Consider the following 5,000-nt stretch of genomic DNA (forward strand, 5'->3'; position numbering starts at 1 on the left):
CTGTTTTGGCCTGTTTTTGGTCTGTTCTGGCGTGGCGCGGTGACCGTCGTGAGCGGAGCAAAACGTCAGCCATCTCAGCACCTTGGAACCCCCCGGGTGGCACAGGGCTGGATGGGGCTTTCGTATAGCAGGGACGGTGCTGCCTCACGCTTCGCTCGCTGTTCGCCGCTCGCCGCTCGCTCGCGCAACCTAAAATGGCCAGTTTTGGCCCGTTTTTGGGCTGTTTTGGCCTGTTTTTGGTCCGTTCTTGCGTGGCACGGCGACCGTCGTGAGCGGAGCAAAACGTCAGCCATCTCAGCACCCTGGAACCCCCCGGGTGGCACAGGGCTGGATGGGGCTTTCGTATAGCAGGGACGGTGCTGCCTCTCGCTTCGCTCGCTGTTCGCCGCTCACCGCTCGCTCGCTCAGCCAAAAATGGCCAGTTTTGGCCCGTTTTTGGGCTGTTTTGGCCTGTTTTTGGTCCGTTCTTGCATGGCGCGGTGACCGTCGTGAGCGGAGCAAAACGTCAGCCATCTCAGCACCCTGGAACCCCCCGGGTGGCACAGGGCTGGATGGGGCTTTCGTATAGCAGGGACGGTGCTGCCTCACGCTTCGCTCGCTGTTCGCCGCTCGCCGCTCGCTCGCGCAGCCAAAAATGACCAGTTTTGGCCCGTTTTTGGGCTGTTTTGGCCTGTTTATGGTCCGTTCTTGCGTGGTGCGGTGACCGTCGTGAGCGGAGCAAAACGTCAGCCATCTCAGCACCCCTGGAACCCCCCGGGTGGCACAGGGCTGGATGGGGCTTTCGTATATAGCAGGGACGGTGCTGCCTCTCGCTTCGCTCGCTGTCCGCCGCTCGCCGCTCGCTCGCGCAGCCAAAAATGGCCAGTTTTGGCCCGTTTTTGGGCCGTTTTGGCCAGTTTTTGGCCTGTTCTTGCATTGCGCGGTGACCGTCGAGAGCGGAGCAAAACGTCAGCCATCTCAGCACCCTGGAACCCCCCGGGTGGCACAGGGCTGGATGGGGCTTTCGTATAGCAGGGACGGTGCTGCCTCTCGCTTCGCTCGCTGTCCGCCGCTCGCCGCTCGCTCGTGCAGCCAAAAATGGCCAGTTTTGGCCCGTTTTTGGGCCGTTTTGGCCAGTTTTTGGCCTGTTCTTGCATTGCGCGGTGACCGTCGAGAGCGGAGCAAAACGTCAGCCATCTCAGCACCCTGGAACCCCCCGGGTGGCACAGGGCTGGATGGGGCTTTCGTATAGCAGGGACGGTGCTGCCTCTCGCTTCGCTCGCTGTCCGCCGCTCGCCGCTCGCTCGTGCAGCCAAAAATGGCCAGTTTTGGCCCGTTTTTGGGCCGTTTTGGCCAGTTTTTGGCCTGTTCTTGCATTGCGCGGTGACCGTCGAGAGCGGAGCAAAACGTCAGCCATCTCAGCACCCTGGAACCCCCCGGGTGGCACAGGGCTGGATGGGGCTTTCGTATAGCAGGGACGGTGCTGCCTCTCGCTTCGCTCGCTGTCCGCCGCTCGCCGCTCGCTCGTGCAGCCAAAAATGGCCAGTTTTGGCCCGTTTTTGGGCCGTTTTGGCCAGTTTTTGGCCTGTTCTTGCATTGCGCGGTGACCGTCGAGAGCGGAGCAAAACGTCAGCCATCTCAGCACCCTGGAACCCCCCGGGTGGCACAGGGCTGGATGGGGCTTTCGTATAGCAGGGACGGTGCTGCCTCTCGCTTCGCTCGCTGTCCGCCGCTCGCCGCTCGCTCGTGCAGCCAAAAATGGCCAGTTTTGGCCCGTTTTTGGGCCGTTTTGGCCAGTTTTTGGCCTGTTCTTGCATTGCGCGGTGACCGTCGAGAGCGGAGCAAAACGTCAGCCATCTCAGCACCCTGGAACCCCCCGGGTGGCACAGGGCTGGATGGGGCTTTCGTATAGCAGGGACGGTGCTGCCTCTCGCTTCGCTCGCTGTCCGCCGCTCGCCGCTCGCTCGTGCAGCCAAAAATGGCCAGTTTTGGCCCGTTTTTGGGCCGTTTTGGCCAGTTTTTGGCCTGTTCTTGCATTGCGCGGTGACCGTCGAGAGCGGAGCAAAACGTCAGCCATCTCAGCACCCTGGAACCCCCCGGGTGGCACAGGGCTGGATGGGGCTTTCGTATAGCAGGGACGGTGCTGCCTCTCGCTTCGCTCGCTGTCCGCCGCTCGCCGCTCGCTCGTGCAGCCAAAAATGGCCAGTTTTGGCCCGTTTTTGGGCCGTTTTGGCCAGTTTTTGGCCTGTTCTTGCATTGCGCGGTGACCGTCGAGAGCGGAGCAAAACGTCAGCCATCTCAGCACCCTGGAACCCCCCGGGTGGCACAGGGCTGGATGGGGCTTTCGTATAGCAGGGACGGTGCTGCCTCTCGCTTCGCTCGCTGTCCGCCGCTCGCCGCTCGCTCGTGCAGCCAAAAATGGCCAGTTTTGGCCCGTTTTTGGGCCGTTTTGGCCAGTTTTTGGCCTGTTCTTGCATTGCGCGGTGACCGTCGAGAGCGGAGCAAAACGTCAGCCATCTCAGCACCCTGGAACCCCCCGGGTGGCACAGGGCTGGATGGGGCTTTCGTATAGCAGGGACGGTGCTGCCTCTCGCTTCGCTCGCTGTCCGCCGCTCGCCGCTCGCTCGTGCAGCCAAAAATGGCCAGTTTTGGCCCGTTTTTGGGCCGTTTTGGCCAGTTTTTGGCCTGTTCTTGCATTGCGCGGTGACCGTCGAGAGCGGAGCAAAACGTCAGCCATCTCAGCACCCTGGAACCCCCCGGGTGGCACAGGGCTGGATGGGGCTTTCGTATAGCAGGGACGGTGCTGCCTCTCGCTTCGCTCGCTGTCCGCCGCTCGCCGCTCGCTCGCGCAGCCAAAAATGGCCAGTTTTGGCCCGTTTTTGGGCCGTTTTGGCCAGTTTTTGGCCTGTTCTTGCATTGCGCGGTGACCGTCGAGAGCGGAGCAAAACGTCAGCCATCTCAGCACCCTGGAACCCCCCGGGTGGCACAGGGCTGGATGGGGCTTTCGTATAGCAGGGACGGTGCTGCCTCTCGCTTCGCTCGCTGTCCGCCGCTCGCCGCTCGCTCGTGCAGCCAAAAATGGCCAGTTTTGGCCCGTTTTTGGGCCGTTTTGGCCAGTTTTTGGCCTGTTCTTGCATTGCGCGGTGACCGTCGAGAGCGGAGCAAAACGTCAGCCATCTCAGCACCCTGGAACCCCCCGGGTGGCACAGGGCTGGATGGGGCTTTCGTATAGCAGGGACGGTGCTGCCTCTCGCTTCGCTCGCTGTCCGCCGCTCGCCGCTCGCTCGTGCAGCCAAAAATGGCCAGTTTTGGCCCGTTTTTGGGCCGTTTTGGCCAGTTTTTGGCCTGTTCTTGCATTGCGCGGTGACCGTCGAGAGCGGAGCAAAACGTCAGCCATCTCAGCACCCTGGAACCCCCCGGGTGGCACAGGGCTGGATGGGGCTTTCGTATAGCAGGGACGGTGCTGCCTCTCGCTTCGCTCGCTGTCCGCCGCTCGCCGCTCGCTCGTGCAGCCAAAAATGGCCAGTTTTGGCCCGTTTTTGGGCCGTTTTGGCCAGTTTTTGGCCTGTTCTTGCATTGCGCGGTGACCGTCGAGAGCGGAGCAAAACGTCAGCCATCTCAGCACCCTGGAACCCCCCGGGTGGCACAGGGCTGGATGGGGCTTTCGTATAGCAGGGACGGTGCTGCCTCTCGCTTCGCTCGCTGTCCGCCGCTCGCCGCTCGCTCGCGCAGCCAAAAATGGCCAGTTTTGGCCCGTTTTTGGGCCGTTTTGGCCAGTTTTTGGCCTGTTCTTGCATTGCGCGGTGACCGTCGAGAGCGGAGCAAAACGTCAGCCATCTCAGCACCCTGGAACCCCCCGGGTGGCACAGGGCTGGATGGGGCTTTCGTATAGCAGGGACGGTGCTGCCTCTCGCTTCGCTCGCTGTCCGCCGCTCGCCGCTCGCTCGTGCAGCCAAAAATGGCCAGTTTTGGCCCGTTTTTGGGCCGTTTTGGCCAGTTTTTGGCCTGTTCTTGCATTGCGCGGTGACCGTCGAGAGCGGAGCAAAACGTCAGCCATCTCAGCACCCTGGAACCCCCCGGGTGGCACAGGGCTGGATGGGGCTTTCGTATAGCAGGGACGGTGCTGCCTCTCGCTTCGCTCGCTGTCCGCCGCTCGCCGCTCGCTCGTGCAGCCAAAAATGGCCAGTTTTGGCCCGTTTTTGGGCCGTTTTGGCCAGTTTTTGGCCTGTTCTTGCATTGCGCGGTGACCGTCGAGAGCGGAGCAAAACGTCAGCCATCTCAGCACCCTGGAACCCCCCGGGTGGCACAGGGCTGGATGGGGCTTTCGTATAGCAGGGACGGTGCTGCCTCTCGCTTCGCTCGCTGTCCGCCGCTCGCCGCTCGCTCGTGCAGCCAAAAATGGCCAGTTTTGGCCCGTTTTTGGGCCGTTTTGGCCAGTTTTTGGCCTGTTCTTGCATTGCGCGGTGACCGTCGAGAGCGGAGCAAAACGTCAGCCATCTCAGCACCCTGGAACCCCCCGGGTGGCACAGGGCTGGATGGGGCTTTCGTATAGCAGGGACGGTGCTGCCTCTCGCTTCGCTCGCTGTCCGCCGCTCGCCGCTCGCTCGCGCAGCCAAAAATGGCCAGTTTTGGCCCGTTTTTGGGCCGTTTTGGCCAGTTTTTGGCCTGTTCTTGCATTGCGCGGTGACCGTCGAGAGCGGAGCAAAACGTCAGCCATCTCAGCACCCTGGAACCCCCCGGGTGGCACAGGGCTGGATGGGGCTTTCGTATAGCAGGGACGGTGCTGCCTCTCGCTTCGCTCGCTGTCCGCCGCTCGCCGCTCGCGCAGCCAAAAATGGCCAGTTTTGGCCCGTTTTTGGGCCGTTTTGGCCAGTTTTTGGCCTGTTCTTGCATTGCGCGGTGACCGTCGAGAGCGGAGCAAAACGTCAGCCATCTCAGCACCCTGGAACCCCCCGGGTGGCACAGGGCTGGATGGGGCTTTCGTATAGCAGGGACGGTGCTGCCTCTCGCTTCGCTCGCTG

This window comes from Musa acuminata, unplaced genomic scaffold (genome assembly GCF_036884655.1).
Source record: "Musa acuminata AAA Group cultivar baxijiao unplaced genomic scaffold, Cavendish_Baxijiao_AAA HiC_scaffold_450, whole genome shotgun sequence".
NCBI classification, from domain to species: domain Eukaryota; kingdom Viridiplantae; phylum Streptophyta; class Magnoliopsida; order Zingiberales; family Musaceae; genus Musa; species Musa acuminata.